The sequence below is a fragment of the Telopea speciosissima genome, chromosome 10, assembly GCF_018873765.1.
Source record: "Telopea speciosissima isolate NSW1024214 ecotype Mountain lineage chromosome 10, Tspe_v1, whole genome shotgun sequence".
Taxonomy (NCBI): domain Eukaryota; kingdom Viridiplantae; phylum Streptophyta; class Magnoliopsida; order Proteales; family Proteaceae; genus Telopea; species Telopea speciosissima.
Window position 1 is genome coordinate 21468512 of NC_057925.1, and position 25273 is coordinate 21493784.

At 40.8% G+C, this 25273-nt stretch overlaps 1 protein-coding gene across 2 annotated transcripts in view; it reads left to right on the top strand.

Moving 5' to 3' along the window:
- Positions 1–3194: 3194 nt before the first annotated feature.
- LOC122644111 (probable methyltransferase PMT7) overlaps positions 3195–25273 on the top strand; it is a 61768-nt gene continuing 39689 nt past the window's right edge. The window contains exons 1-2 of one of the 2 annotated variants that reach the window (XM_043837712.1): positions 3195–3443; positions 5730–6144. The gene's annotated coding sequence lies outside the window, so the exon portion shown is untranslated. The remainder of the gene's footprint in view (positions 3444–5729; positions 6145–25273) is intronic. The other variant, XM_043837711.1, reaches the window with a different exon arrangement.

Sequence of the window (25273 nt, forward strand, 5' to 3'; positions counted from 1 at the left end):
ATAATAAAATGTAAAATACCAATTTTACCCTTCTAACATTTAATACCAAAACCTATTCAAACCACGAAAACTAGGGTGTCATGGTCGGGTCCGCTAACCCCATACCTTGTCTTGATTTATGGCACGTCACGGTCTCTTACCATGTTTACATGATCTCACCTACACTAATAAATATGAAAAATGCGTTGTATAAACTCTCTCTCAATGTGTGTTATCTACAAAAAACCTATAGATCTTTATTAAAAGTATTCTGTAAAATTTTTTTTTGAAAATACTTATATAAGATATAATATATATATATATATGTATTTATACCCACACCCCTACAGAAAACAAGTGAAAACTTATTTTCGTTTTAGTTGAGCCGTCGTGGTTGTTATGTTGAAACAATGGCGGTTGTTCTTGATCCCTTCGCTTCCGGCTACATCTCCACTGCTCCTGCTGGCTGAATGGTAATTAATGGAAAGTTTAATGGAATGGCAATATTGTAGTTTTTAGTATCTTAACTTGGAAAAAGACAAAGAATATGGGCGTGAGTAACGAATGGTTGAAGAATCATCTGCAACTTTTGGAATTGGTCACGGTAAGGCACAAGAGGGGAAATCGAATTGCAGCCTCTGGAACCTTCTCAGCTTGAAATCTCCAGATTTGGTGTCGCCTAGGTCTGCTGGAACGATCCAAAACACCACAGCTCTAGAAATCAAGAGATCTTTGGACTACAGATTTCTGAAATTGAAATCAGCGGTAACTGTAGGCTTAGCTTTGGTTCTGGTAGGTTGCAGATGTCGTTAGAAATTGGGTTTTTAATATCGAATGAAGGGATTTAGAGAAAGAGTATACGAGACAGAGTAATCAAATTTTACGGCCTTTTGGATGTCAATGGTCTGTTCAGATTCTCCTGTGAAGTTACTGCAATTCCATGAAAAATAGTGATTTGGGCTTTTAAGAGCTGAAGAAGGAAAAGGGATCAGAGGAAAAATGGGGGAAAGCATCGTTTGGAAAAAGAAGAAGAAAAAATGGAGTAAAGGATGTTAGAAGATGGATATGTGGGCTCTCAATTTTGATTCTGTTTCAGGTCTCCAGTGTCTCAGCTTCTGGGGTATTCACTAAGCTTTATTGTTTTCACGAAATTCTCAAGTCTAGCAACAGTAAATTCGCCATTACCGTCGATCAGTTGCGTTGAGCAGCACTCGTTCCCCATAACTGATCCACAAATTAAACTCAGAACAAGAAAAGAGGAATTAAATAAAAAATTAAATGGTTTCCATTATTTCTTTTCAAACTGTTGCGAACCGTGTTGAACAGAGAGATTAGAATCAGGGATCAAACCCTAAAGAGAGAGAGAAGAATTAACTGAGCTAAGCGAGAAATCCAAACAAAGACACAGATCGTCGCCGTTCCCTGAAAAGAAAACCGAGAAATTGGAACCATGGATCTGGGAAGATTCGACATTCACCTGCAACCATAGATATCTCAAATCCGTCGAGGAATAATTAATGGCGAAACTAAACCAGACGAGATTTGAAAGAAGGAGCTGACTAATTCGAATAGAATTACCTTCCTCATCGTCGCAGGTCGTCACAGGTCTGGATGACTGATTTGAGGAGTTGCAGGGAAGGTGGTGTGAAGTTTTAGGCATGCCTTTAAAAAAGGGATATATTAAATTAAACTTAACTAACACCTTAACATCTAACTAACGGAGTGGAACTGACTGTAACAATTAACTTAAACTCAAAGAATACGATTGTATAATTTAAAAATACAGTGGATCGCAGTGTAATTTTCCCAAGATATTAAAATCCGATTTCGCTTTGGTTTCTACAACTCTAAGGCGGATTCTTTTGACAAATGGAAACGAAGAACACGTGTTTTGCTTCATTGTCTCATAAGCAACCGAACCCATTTGAAATACTCCCTCATGCCCCTGATGGGGATGATATTCACTGTAATTAGCTCTTCTGATAAGAAGCGAGAGGAAGCATTGGAGCATCTCGTCAATCATTTCTTCCATTATCACGATTCACATTCCTGCCATTATCATTTCGAAACTCATAACACAACAACCGTCAATCATCCCTGCCATTATCATTCCGAAACTCGAATGCCGACAGAAATTAGAACAGAAAAGAAAATGGAAGGAAATTTCGCAAAATCGCATACCAGGGCATCATTCCATCGGGCTGAGTTCCATGCTCGAGGCAATAAAGCTCCCAGCAAGAATTCCCAACCTGAATCCCAGCTTGACCAATATGGATGCTTATGATCTCCCTCATCTCTCCAGATCAAGAACAACCAGTAGATAAAACCTAAATTCTTAGACTTCTTTTCTCGTCTCTTCCTCTCGTTTTTCTTCTTCAACAAGAAAGAAAGGAATTGGAAGATCTTGCTTTACCGTTAAAGAACTTAACAAGAGATAGATGGATCCAGAGAGAGGAAGAGAGAGATAAAAGAAAGAAAGTCTGGATTTGACCTAATTGCAGAAGCGAAGAACCGAGCATTGAACTAGCAGAAGATAAGAAAGAAGAAGAAATGCACAGGGGGCAAAATTACATTAAGGGTATTATAGATCTTTAAAAAATTTGTAATTGCCCATATCATCATTTAATGACGTTTTTTAATGATTAGAGTGCGATTAGTAGAATCTTTTAAAAGTAAGGTAAGATATTATCATTATTCAAAACTTGGGAAAATTATAGATGCTTAGAGGGGAGGGGATGATATATCCCTATGTTTTATTTTAATATTATTATATGTAATATTGATAATCTTTTCTCCGACCCAGCCCAATCCATGCATTTCCCTTCCCCCATTCCCATAACCAAGGCTAATCATGAACTTGATTGGGCTGGGCCTGTGTCCAACTAAGAGGACTCAGAATGTGGCTGGAGTTTTAAAAATCCTGGCCCAGCCGTATTGCAGCCTTACTTCCAAAGCTACGAGTCCCTAACTCCAGGCTGGGCCAGGGTATACCTTACCCAGGCCAAATTCTAATATGGGTCTTAAATTGCCCATCGGGCTGGCCCGGTCCAATAATCTTCACCGTCACACTAACTGTAATTAACCAATTAATCGTTGTAGGGACAAAGGCTCTCTGAGTGCGTCTTACTCGGATTCAGTCTCTGCGGAGGGCGATGCTGCAATGTCTCTAGCTCTACTTCCAGTAGAAAGTATTACGTGAGAGAGAATCTGAGAGAGAAGGCCAAGATTAAGGGAAGCATCGGAGTTCGAAAGTTTCTTAGATAATAAATGAAAGAAGAAGAGAAAAAGAGGGGAAACATTGGGTTGTCATGGGATCTTGGTGGGAGTCGATACGAAGACAGTGCAGATGATCTTCATGACTCTTCTTCTCATGGTGGGATCTTTCTACACGGGCACCCTCTTAGGTAACAACAACGTTGCCTACGTCCGTCAAGATCTGTCTCCTACCTCCAACTCCTCATCAGGTACTCTCTCTCTCTCTCTGTGATCTTTCTTTTTAGTTTCAGTTGGCTTTTGTGTCATGTCATTCAATGTATCACAGATTGCTTTTATTGTTTTGGTTGGTAATCGAACCAATTTGTATACGGTGAAGGAAATTTTGCTCTAGGGCGAAGAGGGTGGAGCTTAATTGCACTAGAAACTGCTTTCATCTTGCAATGGGATATTTTAGTACAGTTTTGCTAGTTTACTAGTTGATCTTAGTCTGCTGGAGAACATGACTATGGATAGTTTTTAGCTATAATCAATGCTCATTGAGCCTCTTTGAGCACACAAATGTTTTGTTGGAAATCGATGAATGACCTGTTTTGTTCGAGCAAACTTGGATGCATACCCAGCTCAATTACGACCAATATTAAGATGTTGAAGATGGATCACAAAGACCTTGGATTCAGCACAAGGTCTGTGCGAAGAAAAAAAAAATTAATCCAGTAAAAAGAATGCCCTACATTGTAACTCAGACATGGTGACACTACTTTTGGCTGGAAATTTCACTAAAACATTGGTTGAACTTGGCATTCCATAGAGTAGATAGGCAATGTGATACCCAAGCATCCACATATCTGATGTCATGTGAAAGTCTCTGCAGGCCATTAATTGGATTCTTGAACCAACCTTCCATAATAGAAAAATCATCTTTCTCAAATCATCCATAACCGTGAGAGTAGGATAACCTAGGACCTGAAAAAGATGGATTGTCTGCTTCACTGCAATCTATGATGCCTGGTGGACCCAAATAAACGTACATAATCACCCACATCAATTTCAGGTCCTGAGCTCTTGATCCAATTTCCATTGAGGAGAAGTTTAATAAATTTTGTCTTTGGTTAGACCAGCTAATAGTCTATTTGCAAAGACAAGGCATCGGTTTGGCCCATAGTTTATCAATCTCTTAGAATACTTTCCATAGAAGTGCTCCTGACTGAATCAACTCTAGGGACCCAGTAAGCAATCCTGATGATCTTTTCAATGATATCTTCAAGTAATGATCATTGTTTTGGAAGAGTCTAGAACTTCTTTCCTTCCAAAATAGCTGTGCAACTACAGGCGTTGGGAAAGCCCAACTGCTCAAGGCTACTCTAGATGTTCATCAAATGGAGCAGGCAAGTGTCCTGCTTAAAAGACAAGCTCCAGAGGAGTCCAGCCTTCGGGATTTTGCTAAATTTTTTTAGTACAAAAGGGCATCTAGCAAGCTGTCAATGGATTTCTTTTAAGGAGAAGTTAGAGTGCCTTAGTAGTTCCTTGTATCTGGTATTGTTCACTTCAGTAGTCTTTTCTTTTTATCTTTTATAGTTTGTATCTTGAAGGGGGGGGGGGGGGTGGAGTTAGGAACTTTGGGTTTGAAAGTGGTTAGGAGAGAGTATATTTTTGTTACAAAATGTAGAAAAGATAGTAGAAAGTAAACATTTTCATATGAGTTCTTGGTTCCTGCATGGGCCACCTGGGAAGGGTTTCCTGTGTGCCCCAAATATCTGCCACATGGCGGTTAGGATGGGACCTGAATTTTGTGAACAGGTCCCAAGATCCCTTCCTCACATATCAAATTTCAGCCCAAATGGAGTTGGCTAAGTGGCAAAATAGAGTTCAAAAAATTCATGACTTGGGAGAGTGCACAGTAATGGCCAGAGTACCAGTAGGCATGAATGGACATACACAGGGATGCGTTCCCATACACCGGGGGAGGGGTATTTAATTAAATTAAACTCTAAAATTTGACACGTGACCAATCCAGAGCGAGTCCTCTCTACCCAACGATTGGAATAGCCACATCATTTGTTCGATGTACCACGATGAAAGAGGACAGCGCAGGAAGCCCTTCCTACTTGGGCCATGAAGAATCCCTTTTACCTTTTTGTATTGTTCCTTCTTACCTAATGCATTTATTGGTCTTTGTTTCACATGTCTGAACCATCTCAATTTGCACCATATAACTCCTTAGCTAAACACTGATATTCAATCACAATTTGAAAAACCCTAATGGTTTTCAATCGTTATTTTCATGCTCCATCAAGATGAAATATTCAATACAGTATTTCCTAACCTTGTTGACTGTCAATTGGACGTCAAAATGCATTAGCATATGCCTTGTCAGTTTTTAATACATAAAACTGCTCTGTGGTCTACAACAGTGTATGTTGGAAGAACCACCTTTCCAATTGCTATCCCTCATGAAGTTGCATAGGCACAGTTATACTGCTGAGTATGTAGAACTTTTGGTGCTGCTAAATCTCATAAATCTTTCATACTTGCAGGTCATTCAAAGTTTACAAACAAAGTTGCTCTTACATCTAGGAGAACACCAATTTCAATACCTGAAACTGGGATGAATGTATGCCCCTTGACTTATAATGAGTACATCCCTTGACATGATCCTTCTTATGTAAAAGAATTGCTCCTGAGTCTAGATCTTAATAGAAGAGAAGAACTTGACAGGCACTGCCCCCCACCTGAAAGGCGATTGTTTTGCTTGGTGCCCCCTCCAGAAGATTATAAAATACCAATAAGATGGTCGACTAGTAGGGACTATGTATGGCGCAGTAATGTGAATCATACACGTCTGGCTAAAGTAAAAGGAGGACAAAACTGGGTGCATGAAAAGGATAAATTGTGGTGGTTCCCTGGTGGTGGTACTCATTTCAAGCATGGGGCTGCAGAGTATATCCAAAGGTACCTCTCACTGACCCTCCAAGCAATTTCTTGTATTCTTTTTGTTGAACCAATCATATGTCTGGTCTTGGCTTTATCACTGCTTGTTTGATGATTCCATTTGTACGAAGTAGGTACTGATTATTAGCTTATTAATTAACTTGATATTACTGTTAACTTTGTTCTCTTAAAATTTTTCATCAGTGTGAACTTTTCAGGTTCTGTCACACTTTGCTTGGGGTTTGAACTTTGCATTTCCATTTTACTTTTTTGAAGAAAACTTGTAGTTACAATGTATCCAGATTCTCCCCCATAGAAAGTACAATGGATTTCGAGTCAAGAAATTTTATTAGAAAGGCATGAAGAATGAAATGATCAAGGTGAATATCAGTGATACCTGTGGGTTGTGGCAGATATGCCTATACATAATGATATAGAAATACTGCTGCCAGGTAATAGGTGGATAAATCTTCTATTTACAGTGCTTTGATTCCCGTTTCTTCCACTGGTGAATTGACTAATATTTGGGCGGTTAAGTGACGGTAAAAAATTTGACTTACAGAAGAATCCCTTCCCCCCGGCCCACAGAAATAATAAATAAATAAATAAAAGACTTTATGAGCAGTTGTTGCAATGTAATTTCCACCCATCCATACTTTAACCAGGACTGGAAATTTTTTTTATTACATGGTCCCAATGTCTTTCTGTCTAAACTGCTTACTTTTACAGTTTGGCTTTTCCCATACTTTAATAGACATCTTTCAAATTAGATATTCATGCATATACAAGAATTTAGTAAATAATTCTAGAAGGTACCTGCAGTTTTTGGGTGAAGTTTAATGGAACAATTATTGGTATGGGGTGATGCTAGGGTTTGATTGATTGAGTAGCCTAAAGGCTGATGTTATGGGAGTGAAGAGCAGACAGAATTGAGAGCTTCCAGCTTGTGATAGACTCATTGGCAGATCAGAAGCATCAAATAGAGAAAAGATAATTGACAAGAAATATAAGAGTAGAAAACTGAATTGTTGGAACAAAGATTACATTGATAGAACTATTACGGGACATATTTCCGATGATTTCAGCAGTAGCATTGCAGGTTGGGGAATAAAGATTTAATGAAACAGAGTTGATGGGTTTTGATCAGTGATTTTACATTTGTGAAAAAAGAGTTATGGGATAGGGAACAAACTCAGTGATTTTGATATTGTCAGGCTTGTCCTGGATGGTTGTTTTATGTCTGGGTTGTGTAGCTAGAAGGCAAGCCTTTGGTCAAGATTGGAGATCAAGGAAATCAAAACCGTATTAAATGAAGATATGGTTGGTTGAAAGTTTTGAAGGTGTAAAAACCAGTCTAGCAGAAGCCAAATGACGTATTTGTGACAGAAGTCAAGGGGTCAAATGTAAGGTTAAATCTTCCATTAGATGCTTATACATTCCAAGGTTAAGTCTTTAAATTGCAGCATTGGAAACCCTCTGCTTTCTCTTTTTTTTTTTTTATTTTTCTAATTAAGGGGGGGAGGGGAGAGGAGAAGGATATTAATGGTTAAAATATTCATGGCCTTCCTCTTTGCTTCTGGTGAAAAGTGATTTGCTTATCGAATAAATGAGATTGGCAAGTTGCTAGGGATGATGAATGTTAAGAATCATGTACTGCAGGGATATTTCTGGAATAGCATTTATTTCTTAGGGACTTTTGAGTAAACTCACATAGTGTTGAAGGATGACCCATCGACCTGTGACCCGGACCCAGATACATTAAAGTGTCCAGGTTCATTTTGCACATGTTGGACATTTGATTTGGCTAGGTTTTTATTTCCTTTATTGTAATGAGCTCTAATTATAAATAAAGTGGTGGCCTCAGTCTTCTTGACAAGCCAATCTATTCTCTCCTATTCTTCTCTCTTTTCAACTTGGTATCAAAGTGAATCCTCTTTTTTCCATTTTTTTTTACAAAAAGGGTACTCGCCGCTGCCGAGGCTTTGGCCTCTTGGTTCAACATGGTTGACTGAACATGTCATCATGCATGTCTAATGTAAGATTGGAATAACAGTTCCAAAAAAACCCAAAAAAATAACAGAACCAGAATTAGGAATTTAGGGTTTATGATCAAACCAGCCATGTGATGGTCACTGATGAGCACATTTATATGTGAAATCTTAGGGCATAAAGCATACATTTTACCACATTGGACAGAGTTACTCGGTGCTTTCTTGTGCTTTTCAGGTTTTAAGTGAATTCTTATGAAAATGGAGTAGATGATGCTAAGGAAATGTTTTTAATCTGTTTAGAGGTGTTAATGGCTTGGATGCGTAGCCCATTGAGTCAGCTTCGCAACGGTTCAAACGGCACATGATTCCGAGTTGAAACGAAGAAGTTACAGCCGTTTCCGTAACGAAGCACGAAAATGGTCTGCAGGGGTTTATTTGTAATTATTGACAGTCGGCTGGAGACAAAGTGAAGCAAACGTTCGGATTCCAGGAGCCTTCACGCAATAACCAGAAGTTATATTTCCTGTACCCAAAAGATTCCATTTGGAGGGCTCTAGACAGTCCAACTTCAACTTGAGATATCTTGGGCTCCTGAACTCCAAATTGGACGAAATTTGGGTGATTTTTCGCAAGGAATACAATGGTGAGGCCTATATAAGCACCCCATGCTCCATGTTTTCTGAAGGACATAATGGGTATTTTATTTATTCTTGAAGGAATCGTAGTCATCACCCTTACTCTCTCTCTCCTCCAACTTCTCAAGGGCACTTCTGGAATTCTACTTGGGATAGATTTATTTTGAAAGATATTTTCTCATCTATGGAAGGTTGAAAAATCAAAGCATCTTTGATTTTATTGCTTGGAGAAGATATCTACAAAGAAAAAGGAGCACTTGTTAGAATTGGAAGTTTACTTTTCTAGAAATAGAAGGTCTATGTAAACAATCTTCTTTTCTTCTTCTTTCTATTTTTTTTGCCTTTTTTCTTAGGATTCAAGGCATTGTAAAAGAGGAAGGAGAAGAGAATATTCTCTTTTCTTAGGGAATATTTCTCCTACACTTCCCTGTTCTCTCTTCCCCTCTCTTCCCCCTATAAATACCCCTTGCGCTCTGGGTTGTAAGAAGTTAGTTTTTTTAGTTCAGTTTTTAGTTAGTTTCTAGTTCAATTTTAATTCAGTTTTTAGTTCATTCACTTAGTAAAATTTCTTTTCTTCTTCTCCTTCTAAGTTGTGATTTTTGGCCTTTCTAAGTTCTAGTTTGCTTTTTGATTTTCATTTAATGGTTGTAATAGGTTTAGTTTATGCTTTAATTTCAATTTAAGTCTTCAATTGGGTTGTAATTTCTTAATTCTAGTTTAGGTTTTAAGCCTTTTAGTCTAAGTTCTTAAGTTGATGACAAGACTTGAAGATTTAGAAGAGGAGGCCAAGGTAAGTTTATGAAGTATTCAAGCTTTTCAGTTACATTCATGCAAGCACATCCAGGTTTTACTATCTAAACTCTCAATCTCATTCTCCCTCTCCTCTATCTCTCTCTATCTTCTTCTTCTTCTCCCTCTATTTCTTTTATTTTTTTTATATGGTTGTGGTATGTGGATGCACTTTTATTCCCTTATTTATTTTTATGTGATTATGAAGTGTGGCTGCGTTTTTGTTATTCCTTCCAATTTACGTTAGTTTGATAGGTTAGGTGCTCATGTGTTAGGACACCAACTTAATCCCTTAATTTTGTTAGATGCTTATGAGTTAGGATGCATTAATTTTCATTAGTTTCATTAGTTTGATTTAACACTTTAATTTGGTTCACTTTGCATTACTTTTAAGTTAGTTAAATAGAGTGGCGTATATCTCCTCGTGTTCGACCCGTAGCTACGATTGACCCGTATGCTTGCGGTATTATTTTAACTCAAACAGTCACCACACTTGGATTGTAGAGAACAGTAGGGGGGAGCTTGTCTCCAAAGTTGGTTCAATTCTGAGGGTCTGATGTAGAGATAACAAAGGATTACCAAAATAGAAGGTTGTGAAAAACCCCCCCAAAAGGGCCTGGACTTGAGCTCCTCTGCTGAAAGTCTCAGCCAATTGTGCTGGTGAATTTGGGAGATGTGAGAAATTTCCCAAATTAGAAGGTTGTGGCCTGCAGACCTAACCAGCGGGCAGACCTCTCTCAAACTGGGATCGAGTGGAGATGATGATAGGGAGGTTGTGTGCTCCAAAAATCAGCTAAAACTGTTGGCTATTTGTTGAGATATGATCCCCACAATTCTCAGCACCAATTCTGGGATTGCAGAGCAGCAGCAAGGTGGTTCAATCCTCTTAACTGAAGAACAGCAGCAGCCACACTCGATTTATCTTCTCAATGGAGGGGGCAGTCACAATATCACAGCAGTACTCAGAGATCAATGGAGAGACAGAGAAGGTGGAGAAGATAGAAAATAGAAGGTAGGGGTGTAGGGGGAATGGCTCTCTCAGGCTCTCAGCCTGGGTCTCTCACCCACAGCTATCTCAGCTGTTGCAGCAAAGGAGGAACTCCCATACTTGATGGGCTAATTAGGCCTGAAGATTCTTTTTTCTAAAATTCTGTCTTTTCATTAAGATGTGATCCTTTTAATAGCTTAGGCAAGCTTACAATCGAATAGAAACTTCCCAAAATAAGAACTAATCTATAATAGAAACTACAAAACCTAACTAAATAAAAGTTAACTAAATTAAAACTACATGGCTTTATAATTCAGCCACAAGCAAAAACAAATTAGAAACTAATAAATATAGAAGGGTAAATTACATGTCACCCCCTGGTTTTTTTAAAAACTCAAATCACCCCCTCTACAGTAACGGTGTTAGTCTGCTGTTAGTTCTTGGTGTGAAAGGACTATTTTACCCTTGTACTAAAACATTAGAATCAAATTTACAATACTACCCTTCCTTCATCTTCAACATTGGTCAGGGTAGTGTAGGGATTTAAATTTATTTAACTCGCTGACATCATCATTTAACAGCATAACACTAACGGTAGGGACTAATTTGTCATATTGGGGTCTAAACCAGGAGGTGATTTGAGTTTTTTAAAAAACCAGGGGTGATCTGAGTTTTGTTTGAAAACTAGGGAGTGACGTGTAATTTACCCAATATAGAAACTACTTAAGTGCACCAAAGGGGAATCCTCTCAAAATCATGGAGCATCTTTCTCTCAAAATCGTGGAGCATTTTTGACTGGTCAAGGGGGATCCTTATCACATCGTGGGGCATCTTAGACCCCTGCTTGGCTGGCTTGAGTTGGCCCTGCTGGTCTGGCTCGAGCTGGTCCATCTCTGGCCCAAAAGGGGCCTTGTCTTTTGTCTCTTCCTCTTGCCAGAATCTACATCAACTCTCCCCTGCTTAAAAAAACTGAGTAGAGCTAGGCTTCATGTCGTGCAAATTCGTCTTTAGTCCATAGAAAAATTCAAGCTGTTCTTTTGGAACACAAATGTAGTCTAGGAGATAGGGCAGTCATTTTGCAGTGTACTTGGATGGAATGATAAACTCCACATGCTCATCTTCAAAATCTTCAGTCGTGTCCATGGGATCATCCTCATATGCGTCATCTAGTATTTCTGATTCAGACTTGAGCTTGTCTTGTAAAGGGACTTCATTTGGCGCCTCACTAGCTGCCAAGGGCTCATGAGGGGCAGCACTAGTAATGGCCTTGCTTTATGCTTTCCTTTACCTGTTTTCTGTCGAAGGTGCTTACCATCTTCCTTTGCTTGTGGTGTCTCAAGGATAGGTTGCAACAGTTGTTGACACCTTGCTTGGGCAGCCTTCAATTTAGCTTTCACGGCCGGTATGTTAAGAGGAATAAGTACCAATGGTTTTCCTTTGAAATCAAAGAAACATTGGTTCTTGGTACCTCCCACCAAGACATTGTTGTCGTAGATCCGAGGCCATCCTTGCAGCACATTAGTTAAAATCATAGGGACTACGTCGCACCACACATCTTCTTCATAGCCGGAAATCTGAAGGGGGACAGAACACCTTTGATTTACCTCCAAAGTGTTGTCATTTAGTAATGACACTTTGTAGGGCTGTGGATGCGGTTCAAGCTTAAGTTGCCTATCAATGACAAATGCTTGGGAGACCACATTTACGCAGCTCCCACGGTATGATGACTTGGACTGTAGAATCACCACTGTTTGTCAATGTATTAAAAATGTTTTGATGCCTCCAGTCTTCTCCCTTAGATTCAGCAAGCAGAATTCTTGAGACAACATTAACTTCATAAGTATTTTGGGCAAAATCATCCTCTAGGGTATCATCCAAATCCTTACCCTCAAGGGCAGCATTGACAGCCCACTCACCACTCAACTATGGGTCACATACTAGCATTTCTGGGTTGGATGCAATGGCTGTAATGATAGAATTGGCCTTGCCGCGCTGTGGGCAGAATCTAGCAACGAGGCCAAGTCTGTGGCAATGGTAACAACGTGTTTCAGCAGCTTCCATAGGAGCCTTGCCCTTATCCAGTGTGACTTGTGGAGCTTGGGTGGAGGCAACACTAGAACGATTAGGAGGGAGTCTTCTTTTCTGCAGTAGTTTGTGAATTTGGGAGATGTGAGAGATTTCCCAAATAACCATGCTAACCATCCCTGACTACTGACCACCAACCACCGCTATCACCACTGCCTGCCACCGCTGATGCCATGGTGTTTTCCATCGCTGCAACCCCTGCGGCCTATGTCGCCCTCATCTAGGGCCCTTTTTTCACACCACTCTTGTCGACCACCACCTGCTGGCCCCCTTTTCTGATACCGCCAACAACCGTCGGACCTTCCAGGGTCCTCCCCTGCATGCGTCTTCCCTGCAAGGCCCTTCGTTAGCTCCTGCTGATGTCTCTTGGCTCTCTGCAGGCCCTGCCAGCCCTGCTGGTGCCTTGCTGGACCCCTATCGGTTCTCCCAGTCTGCTCTAGGTACCCTGTTGGCCCTCTCAGCCGCTTCTATGCCGACTCCCCAACAATATTTTTCTTGTTGCTGACTTCCTCGCTTGCTGCCTTAGTGATTATTGGCCACTCTACAGCCTTCTTTTGTGCCGCTGCTGCTTCTCCCTTCTTGTCAGTTCTATCTCCTTCAACTATAGTGTTTTTGGTTGGTTTTAATAGGGGATTCTATCACATCTACTGTTATTGGGAGCGGTGATCTGAGTCACCCTATTGCTCTTCAACCCGGCCCCACTAAGTTGAATGGATCGAATTACTTAGCATAGTCTCTCGCCTGCCTCCATGCCATCTATGGTAATCATTTTTTGGGGTATGTTAATGGTGATACCCCTATGCCCACTGACTCTCCGGCCAAGGACAATTGGTTAGTTAATGATGCCTTGATCATGTCATTCTTGTTGAACTCCATGGAATCCTCCATTAGTTCCACATTTGTCCTTCTCAACTCCGCTAAGGAGTTATGGGCATAGTTATCAAGGCGGCAAGGCGACCATGGCGTTTGAGGGCCTTCCTAAGCGCCTTGGTGATAGGGCGGCCGTAAGGCGGTGCCTTGGCGAACAAGGTGTTTTAGTGTTCTTTTTTTATATAACCATTTTATTAGGCACAAATAGCATATTAATTTTTATATAATTCTACTTATATACTAAATAAATATGAAAGAATTGAAGTATATAATCAAGGAATTGCAAAATAGCATAATCATAGAATTACAAAATCAGTGAATCACATAATTACAAAATCAATGAATCACATAATTACTCACTCACATGATGTTAGAATTATAAACTCACATAATCACGGAATAAATAGTTACATAACCACAGATTGCATAACTTACAATAACACATGCATTTCATAAATTATACTAAGGAATGCACAATTTACATTGAATTGCAGAAATTACAGCAACAGCCACTCCGGCAGCAGCCAAAGCCACCGGCCATCACTAGTAGAAGCCAGCCACAGAAGAATAAGGTATAGGAGAATAAGAAAAATAAAAAAAATAGAAGATGGTCAGACATGGAACAAAGAAGAGGAAGAAGCTAGAAGAATAAAAGGAAAAAATGCAGCTGCCAAAGCCACCGGCCAGTGGCCTGAAGAAGTGAAGAAGTGCTGCTGGCCGGAAGAAGAGAAGAACTGAAACTGAAAAAAAAGGACAGTTGCTGCTGGCCGGAAGATGCTGCCGGAATGCCGGAGTAAAGGAAGACAGCGGTGCCGGAAGATGTAAAGGTCACCGCTGCAAAAGGAAGAAACATAGAGAAGGTTAGAAGAAGGGTTTAGACTTTAGAAGAAAAAAAAAAAGGCACAACACTTCCTGTGGAAGCTGGAGATGTCGCTGGTGGGGGTGAAAACTGTTGACAGGGTAATGGAGATGTCGCCGGTGGGGGTGGAGGCTGGAGATGGTTAGAGAAAGGGTTTAGACTTTAGAAGATAGAGGTTTAGAAGGAAAAGAAAAAAATAAAGCACAATACTTACCTTAAAGGCTGGAGATGTCGCCGGACGCCGGTGGAGGTTGAGGCTGGAGATGGAGATGTCGGTGGAGAGTGGAGAGTGGAGAGTGAAGATGTTAGAAGGGTTTCAGATTTTTGAAGGAAAAAAGAAAAAAAAAAGAAGCAAAATACTTACAAGGCTGGAGATGTCGTCGCCTCACCGGACGCTGGTCGAAAATGGGGACTGAGAGGGAGGAGTGAGGTCTGAGGGAGTCGCGACAGTCGCCCTCGCCGCTGCTCCTTTTTCTCCTTTTCTCTTTCGCAGGTTTTCTTTCTTCTCTTTTGGTTATGGGTGAGACGGTGAGGAGTGAGGAGGACTTTCGTTTTTTTTTTCGTTTTTGTTTGGCTTAGGTGATTCCATGTAACACAATATACAGAAATAATGTATACAAGCCTATGAAAATATAACAAATAGAATAAAACTTTACATATTTTAATTTTGTTTTGTTTTTAATGATTCGGTGTATCGCAATGTAAGAAAATCATATACACATAACCAATAAGAACATAGAAAATAGAATAAAATGTAAAAAATATAATAAAATAATGAAGTAGCGCCTTTCCACCAAGGCGCCCAAACGCCTTGACTCTTCAAAACCGCCAGGACGCCTTAATAACTATGGTTATGGGATGCTACAATGAATACTTCTGGTCAAGCCAGCAATTATGCCCAAATTTATGAAATTCGTCGTCAAGCTTAGGAAACTAAATAGAAGGATCTCTTCGTGTCTGCCTATTATTTTGCCGGCCTTGACGATTTTATGGCAACAATTGGACTTTTATCATCTTGTTACCATGACCAGCCCTATTGATGCTGCCACATTTGCGAAGGAACATGAAATGGAACGAGTCCATGCTTTCCTCACTAGTCTTATCCAGAGTACGATCAAATAAAGATTCAAGTTCTCAATAGGAGTACCTTTCCAACTCTTTCCAACTCTAGTTGAGGACTATAATATGATTCAACATGAGGATCACTGTTGTACTGTCATGATGCCGCCTATGGCACCTCCTCGGTGTGCTCTTGTTACTACACCATAGACGTCTTTACCTGTGGATAGTGCTGGTTGTCAGTAAAGCTGGTCTACTCGTCCTCCAGTTCAATGTGATTACTGTGGCCACCCTTGTCATACTAGGGAGATTTGCTGGAAATTACATGGATGTCCTAAAGGGGGCGGAACGGGTGGGAAAGCTGGTTCTGCTTGTCCTCCGGCTCAGGCACACTTCACTGAAACTTTTGAGGCTACTAGTACTTTACCAATGTCTGCAGAACAACTTGTGACTCAGCTCCAACGTATGATGACCCAGCTTGGCTCTTCCTCTTCTACCACGGCTTCCTCTCCATCCCCTGCTTCACATTTAGACCAGTCAAGTATTTTTCTTGCGTCTTCCCATACTGATTCTTCGTGGCTACTTGATTCTGGAGCCTCAGATCATATGACCAGCTCCTCAGACCTGTTTACCTCTTATACCGCTTGTTCGGGCAAAGATAAGGTCCGGGTCACTGATGGTTCACTTTCTGTTATTTCTGGTAAAGGGTGTATCTCCTGCACTCCTAGTATTCTTTTTTTGTCTTACATGTTCTCAATCCTTGTGCCATTCCATTCACCGTCTTACTACCGACCTTAATTGTTCTGTTCACTTCATTTCTTCTCATTTTGTTTTTCAGGACCTAGTGACGGGGGCAACGATTGGATATGGTAGAGTGAGGGATGGTCTTTACTACTTGGAACTAGGTCTTGATAGTGCTCCCTCCCTGGTTTCAGCTCATATTACCCGTGAAGGCAGTGCTCTCCAACAACTCCATCACTAACATCGTCGTCTCAAGTCACCCCTCCTTTTATATTTTACGTCGTTTGTTTCCTTCTTTAGTCAAACAATGTAACTTTGATCACTTTAACTGTGATATCTGTGAACTTGCTAAGCATACTCGGTCCTCATATTTTTCTAGTGATAATAAAAGTTTGATTCCTTTCTCTATTATTCACTCTGACTTATGGGGTCCTTCTCGGATAGTTGCTCGGGGTGATTTTCGATGGTTTATCACTTTTATTGATAACTATACTCGATTAACCTCGGTCTATCTTCTTCGGTCCAAATCCAAAGCCTTCTCCTATTTTTAGTCTTTTCACAGGATGATCCAAACCGCCATCTTCTGGAGGTCACTCTCTCCTTTGATGTTTACCACTCAGATTCCTAAATATTTTCGGGGTGATGCTGTGCTTACTGCCTTTCTTATTAATAGGGTTCCTTCTGCTGCCCTTGATTTCCAGACACCAGTCAGCCAGCTTCCTGATCCCACCATTGCTTCTCATCTTCCTCCTCGTATTTTTGGGTGTGTTTGCTTTGCCCACAACTCTTCCCCTTCTCAATCAAAACTTGACCCAAGGGCTTGCAAGTGCATCTTCCTTGGGTATTCTGCTTCTCAGAAAGGTTACAAGTGTTATCATCCTCCCTCCAAAAAATTGGTTGTTACAATGGATGTGACTTTTCATGAGGATGAACCTTATTACCAGTCTTCTCTTCAGGGGGAGACTCTAGAAGAAGAGAATCCTTTGTCTCCTTTGTCTCCTTTTGTCATTGATATTGTTCATCTTCAGGGGGAGCAAGATCTTCAAGGGAGCATGCTGATGAGATTGATGCTAAACAAAAGGATTTCATCACCTACTCTAGACATAAGAAAAAGACTATCCCAAACACACCATGCTCATCTATGCCTCCGGAGTAGGTTCTACCAATCCAAGCAACTAGTAATGAATCTCATCCTAATCCTGATGATTGCCCAATTGCTCTTAGAAAAGGAGTGAGGGCTTGCACCAAACACCCTATTTCCAACTTTATATCTTATGAGTCATTATCCCCTTCCTACCGTGCCTTTGTTTCTTCTTTATCTTCTGTGTTTGTTCCACAGGGTTGGAAGGAAGCCATCACAGATCTAAAATGGAAGAATGCCATGGTAGAGGAAATGCAAGCCTTGAAGAAAAATGACACTTGGGAACTCGTACCTTGTCCTAATGGAAAGAAGGCAGTTGGCTGCAAGTAGATATTCACATAAAGCAAAATGCAGATGGAACCATTTCTCGTTATAAGGCCAGACTGGTTGCCAAAGGATTCACTTAGACCTATGACATTGATTACCATAAAACTTTTGCCCCAGTAGCAAAAATGAGCTCTGTTTGAGCCTTGTTATGTTTTTGCAAACATGGGATGAGACCTTCAACAGTTGGATATGAAGAATGCCTTCCTCAATGGTGATCTAGAAGAAGAAGTCTACATGGATATTCCTCACGACTTTGAATCATCAGTTACAACTGGGAAAGTGTGTAGACTCCAGAAATCACTCTATGGATTGAAAAAGTCTCCCCTCCCCATGCCTAGTTTGGTAGATTTTGGAAGTCTATGTTGAAGCTTGGCTTCAAACAAAGTAATGCGGATCATACCCTATTTGTCAAGCACAGAACTGGCAAAGTCACTGCACTTATTGTTTATTTAGATGTTGTAGTAATCACTAGAGATGATCAGGAAGAAATCTCCCTTCTAAAGACTTGATTGGAAACCAAGTTTGAAACTAAGGACCTAGGGCACCTCAAATATTCTTGGGGAATTAAAGTAGCTAGATCCACTAGAGGAATCTTCATTTCCCAAAGGAAGGATGTTCTAAACCTTTTTGAAGAGATTGGGATGCTTGGTTGCCAGCCTGAAGATTCTCCCATTGAAATTAACCACCAACTCAGCAGCACTGGTGGTAACTCTGTAGAAAAAGAGCGATATCAACTTCTCGTCGGCAGACTTATATATTTGTCTTACACCAGGCCAGACATTACCTATGCCATCGAAGTCGTCATTCATTTTCTTCATGATCCGAAGACTGTACATCTTAAGGCAGTTTACAGAATTCTTCGATAGTTAAAGTCAGCTCCTGGAAAGGGTATTCTATTCTCAAATAATGGACAGCTGACTGGGTTGGCTCCATTAATGACCAAAGATCCACTTCAGGCTATTGTACATTCCTTGGAGGGAATTTTGTAACTTGGAGGAGCAAGAAGCAATTTGTGGTTTCTAGGTCCAGTACTGAGGCAGAATACAGAGCTCTGACACAAGGGATTTGTGAACTTATTTGGTTGAAGAAACTTCTCCAGGATTTGGGAGTTGCACTGGAGGACCTATGAGACTCGACTGTGACAATAAAACTGCAATCAGTATAGCTCATAACCCTGTTCAGCATGATAGGACAAAACATGTTGAAATTGACCGACACTCCATCAAGGAGAAGATTGTAGGTCTGATTTGCTCTTCATTTGTTACAACTGAGAACCAACTGGCCGATGTTTTCACTAAAGGCTTAACGGTCAAATCCTTCCATGTGATTGTCTCCAAGTTGGGCCTGCGGGATATCTATGCACCAACTTAAGGGCATAGTTGTCATGGCGTCACGGCGATCCAAGTCGGTGGAGGGGTGTCACGTCGATATATCGACATGTCGCCCGCCATGGCGAGCATGTTGACCATGTTTTATTTTTTATTTTCTCTATTTTTAATGTTTTAATAGATGTATACTTAAGCCATGTTTTATTTTTTCTCTATTGTTTCTCAAGTTTTAAGAAGAAAATTCAGAAATCGAAGAAGAAATCGAAAGAAATCGAAGAGGGACAGTAGAAATCGAAGAGGGAAAGAAGACAGGAAGAAGAAATCGAAGAACGAAGAAGAAATCGAAGAAGGAAAGAAGAAATCGAAAGAAATCGAAGAAGAAATTGAAGACAGGAAGAAGAAATCGAAGAGGGAAAGAGAGACAGGAAGAAGAAATCGAAGAGGGACGCCATGGCGTAGGTCGCCATGCAACCTTCTTCAGCGCCATGGCGTAGGTCGCTATGCTTGAGGGGGAGTGTTGAAGGATGATCCATCGACCCGTGACCCAGACCTGGATACAGTAAAGTGTCCAGGTTCATTTTGCACATGTTGCAGATGTGATTTGGCTTGATTTTATTTCCTTTATTGTAATGATCTCTAATTATAAATAAAGTGTTGGCCTCTGTCTTCTTGACAAGCCAATCTATTCTCTCCTATTCTCTCTTCTCAACTCATAGTAAGATGTTATACTTGTAATTGTTCAGTTTCATTATTATGAATATAAGTTACTGCTACCGATTGGACTTACTATTCTTTCCATTGGTAGCTCTATTTCTCTCTTCTCTCTCTTGTTTTCTTCTTCTCTAGTTAATATTGCTGGTTGTTCTGAGTCTAAAACTGTCACATGGTATCAGAGCATCAATAATTAGTGATATCTGGTCTTCACAAGTATGTTTTGAGATTCTACTAAGAAGTCAGGTAGTATTTGCAGCAATCAATGCTGCTTGTTTTGATGTGTGTTGATTATGAGATCCGTTTAAGCCATTACAACAACAACGATAATAATAATGACAACAAACTCAGCCTTATCCCAACTTAATGGGGTCGACTCTATGACTCCAAACAGAACAAAGTAGGGAAAACAGAGTTCTAACCAAAAAAGGGAAAGAAAAGATGGGAAAAGAGGGATGGGGAAAGAGATGAGGAATGAGAAAAGAAAAAGACAAATTAAAGATAGGAAATAAATAGAAAAATGAAAGATGAAAGATGAAAGATAGTAAGAGGAAAGAGGCACAACCCAGTACGTCAGGAGAAACTCAGCTAAATGGGGTCTGCAACATGGATCCTTTCCCTCCAATACGCTTTGTCCAAGGTCATACTGTTAAGTTTTAGAAAGGAAGAAGAAGAGAGGAGAAGATAGGAGCAAATACGATTTGGGGATAATGTGTTATGTCAAAAACTAGAGACTAACTTGCTTATATTGAAAAGAATGAGTAATTACACAGAGGCCCCTGGCCTTATACAATTTACAGAAGAAACATAAAAAACATGGGGTTATGTACAAGAATACCCCTGAAACTACTATTCTTAACACTCCCCCTCAAGCTGGGTGGTATATGTCATACATGCCTAGCTTGTTCAACAAATAGTCAAAGTGATGAGTGCTAAGTCCTTTGGTGAAGATGTCGGCCACTTGTTCATTTGTCTTCACAAAAGGAGTACAGATGGTCTTTGACTCAATCTTTTCCTTGATAAAATGTCTATCAACCTCAACATGCTTTGTCCTGTCATGTTGCACTGGGTTGTGGGCAATACTTATGGTTGTCTTGTTATCACAATATAAACTCATAGGTTTAACAGTCTCAAATCCCAATTCTTAAACAAGTTTCTTCAACCACAAGATTTCACACACTCTGTGAGCCGTGGCTCTAAATTCTGCCTCAGTGCTTGACCTAGCCACCACAGGTTGCTTCTTACTTCTCCAAGTAACCAAATTTCCACCAACAAAAGTACAGTATCCTGAAGTGGATCTTCGATCAGAGATAGATCCATCCCAGTCAGCATCAGTGTATGCTTCAATCCTCAAGTGACCATTTCTAGAGAAGAGAAGACCTTTTCCAGGGCATGACTTTAAATATCTAAGGATCTTGTAAACTACATCAAGATGTCCCATTTTGGGTGCATGCATAAACTGACTTATCACTCCAGCAGCATAGGCTATGTCAGGTCGGGTAAGGGAAAGATATATTAGCTTGCCTACTAATCTCTGATATTTTTCACATCTACAAGAGGTTCACTACAATCTTCCCCTAGTTTGTGATTCTGATCAATAGGGGAGGAGACTGGTTTACATCCTAAGTATCTTGTCTCTATAAGTAGATCAAGGACAAACTTCCTTTGACAAACATCGATCCCTTGCTTGGGTCTTGAAACTTCAATCCCCAGAAAATACTTCAATGGACTAAGATCTTTGATCTCAAACTGCCGAGCCAAGTAAAGTTTAAGCTTTGAGATTTTAGCCTCGCTGTTTCCCGTGACCACAATGTCATCAACATATACAATAAGAGCTGTAATAGTGCTGCCCTTCCTTTGTATAAACAAAGTATGATCGGCTTGACTTTGAGTGTATCCATTCTGTTGGATAGCTTGTCTAAACCTCTCAAACCAAGCCTTAGGAGATTGTTTGAGGCCATAAAGAGCCTTCCTAAGACGACACACTTTTCCATTGCCGCCAGGATGCTTGAACTCAGGAGGAGAGTGCATATAGACTTCTTCTTCTAAGTCACCATGTAAGAATGCATTCTTTACATCAAGCTGGTATAATGATCAATCAAGATTTGCAGCCATTGAGAGAAGTACCCGAATGGAATTATGCTTGGCCGCTGGAGGAAAGGTTTCCTGATAATCAATGCCATACACCTGTGTATAGCCCTTGGCAACCAGTCTTGCCTTATACCTCTCCACAGTACCATCAGACTTGAACTTGACTGTGAATACCCATCTGCATCCAACAGGAATTCTCCCCTTTGGGAGTTCAACAAGATCCCAAGTGTGATTCTTCTCAAGAGCCACCATCTCTGTATTCATTGCTTCTCTCCATTTTGGATCAGCCATAGCCTCTGCTACATTCTTAGGAATAGATATGGAGGAGATAGCCAAAGTGAAGGCAACACCTGTAGGGGAGATAGAATCATAGGAGACAAACTTAGCAATGGGATTAGTACATGCCCGTATTCCCTTGCGATGATCAATGGGGAGATCTAAGTTTGAGGATGTGGAAGTAGAGGGAGGTATACCTGTCTCAATGGATGAAGACTCAGGATGAGGAGACGAAAGGGGATTTTGGCAGGTCTTCTTTATGGGAAGCCATGAAGAAGGATTTTGGCTACTAATCTTCTTTGTATACACCAGTAGCTCCCCCTGTTCTCTGTTCACCTGTACACAAGGTGGTTCCTCCTCAACAACAGTATCTACAAAACTTTCCCCCTCAACAAGAGTATCCACAGAACTTTTCTTTCCCTTGTCAATGTGAAAAGGGGGAATAGGAACAAGAGAGGAGGAAGGAAAGGAAACAAACTCAGGAACCTCTTCAATCTCACCACCAAGGGATGAACACTCCCCCTGAAGAGGTGACTGAAAATACGGGATGGTTTAAAAAAAATGGACATCTTTGGAGAGAAGCCACCGACGGGTAGGAGGGTGATAACATGTGTATCCTTTAGAGGTAGAGGAATACCCAAGAAAGAGGCACTTCAAGGCCTTAGGATCCAATTTAGTGCAGGCAGATTTGCTAATATGGACATAGCAGATGCAACCAAATACCCTTGGGGGAAGGGAGAAAGAAGAAGAAAGTAAGGGTAAGACATCAAGAGGGACTCTGAAGTTCAAGACACTGGAGGGCATATGATTGATAAGAAAGACAGCAGTGAGTAAGGCATCAGACCAAAAGGTTTTGGAACATGCATTGTAAACCAAAGGGACCGGGCCACTTCCAACAGGTGGCGGTTTTTTCGTTCAGTAACCCCATTTTGTTGAGGGGTATCAACACAAGCCACCTGATGGATAATGCCATGGTCAGAAAAAAGGGCTCCAAACCACCATACATATACTCTCCACCTTTATTAGAACGGACAATCTGAATACGAGTTTGAAACTGGGTATACACCAACTCATAAAAACTTTTAAACATGGCATAGACATCACTCTTTTGTTTCAAGAGATAAACCCAAGTAACTCGAGAGAAGTCATCAATGAAGGAGACAAAGTAGCGGAAGCCACGTAAAGAAGTAACGGTGTAAGGACCCTAAACATCAGTGTGAACAATGTGAACGGTGAAATAGATCTAGTACTAGAAGATGGATAAACTGTCTTATAACTTTTTGCAAAAAGACAAGGTTCACAATGAAAAACATGATTGACAGGAAAAGAGGTAAATAAATGTGGCTACAGTTTCCTCTTAATAGAAAAAGAAGGGTGTCCCAAACGCCGATGCCAAAGCAAAATATCCTCCAGTGTACGTCCGCCATGTTGCCCACACACATAAGATTGAGTTTTCGCAACAGGGGAAGCACAAGTGTCCAGAACATATAATCCATCTGCTTCACGTCCACTGCCAATCGCCCTCTTTGTCACCAAATCTTGAAAGAGACAATGGGTAGGAAAAAAAGTGACAAAACAGTTCAAAGATTTAGTCAATTGGTTAACTGAAAGAAGATTAGTAGCAAAGTTGGGAACATGAAAGACGGACTTCAAAGGGATAGATGGAGTAACTTGGACATCTCCCTTACCCGAAATGGAAGAAAGGGAACCATCAACAATTTTTACCTTATCTTTACTAGAATAAACAGAGTAGAAATTATAAAGTTGAAACCGTCATATGGTCTGTGGCCCCTGAGTCACTGACCCAGGGAGTGGTGCCAGAAGAGGTAGAGACTTGTAGAGCAGTGGCAGTAGTGGTAACAATAGAGGAGGAACCGTCCAAGTGGGCTACAATCTGGCGAAAAGCAGCTGTCTTCCCTTGAGAGGGAGGATGGATCAAACTTATGAACTCCAACGTGGGCCTTTGGCCCATTCTTCTTCTGTCCTTTCTGTCCTCCAGATGAAGTAGAGGATGGTTTCCCATGAAGATCCCAACAAAACTCCTTCTTATGCCTAGACTTACCATAATAGTCACAGGAGAATCAACCTTTACCAGACCACTTAGTGAAGGGAGTACGGTCTTGAGGAGTTGATGAAACAAGAGTAGAGCGCTCAACAGTGGGGTGGTCTCCATAGTACCTCTACGGGTCTCCTAACTCTGTAGATAACCACACACCTCCTCCAGGGAGGGAAGACTTGGTCGGCCAAGGATCTGCACCTTTAAAGGTTCAAATTCAGGGTTAAGACCTCCAAGAAGGAACAAAACCCTCTCCTTCTCAAACAACTGATGCACTTTAGGCTCATCAACAGGACACAACTGGAGGTCTCTGTAGTGATCATACTCCTCCCAAAGTCCCACGACAAGACTATAGTACTCAGATACTTTTGTCACCCTGGCGCAAACTAACAATCTGTTGGAGAAGTTGATAAACCTTTGTAGAGTCCTCCACTCTAACGAAAATACGAGCAACACTATCCTAAATGTCTTTGGCAGTCTCCTTGCTCATAAACCTTCTTCCAATCTCCGGCTTCATCGAAAAAATAAGCCAAGTCATCACAAGGGAGTTCTCGGTTTCCCATTTGAAGTAACCTGGATCAGTGGAGGAAGGAGCCTTAAAGCTCCCAGATATGTATCCTAACTTCCCCCTACTCCGAAGAATGAGCTTCATAGACTATGACCAATCCAAGTAATTATGATTGTCAAGCTTGACAATGGGGAGCTGAACATTTGGATTCTCATATGAAGGGGTTAAAGGCAAGGCTGCTGCAACAGTTGGGATCTCAGAAGTCTCAACAGCTTTTTCAGACATTGTGACTTCAAAGCAAACCCTTGGGGGGGCCAAACAACAGTACCGCAAGTAAAAACAGTTGGTTCTTAAGAAACAGCAGCAAAAACAGAGACAACCCAGACCAAAAAACCTTGAAATAGCTTGTAGAACTTCACACAATCATCAAATAGCAGCGGAGTAAAAAGGAATAACCTTCCTTACCAAGCAACGATAGTAGATGGCCCAAAAAATCTCCCAAACCAAGCTCTATTGAAGAGCTCTGTTGAATCAATAACTCTGGCTGGCAGAAAAAAGAGCAGAAATGGCCTGGCCGAAATGAAATTCTGACCCTTAGCAGCTTCCAAGAGGCTTGAGGGGATACAGGGGAAGAAAAAAGGGCTTCCAAACGAAACTAGAGCATTTGGTTGCTCTCCATTTGGATTGCAAACAAG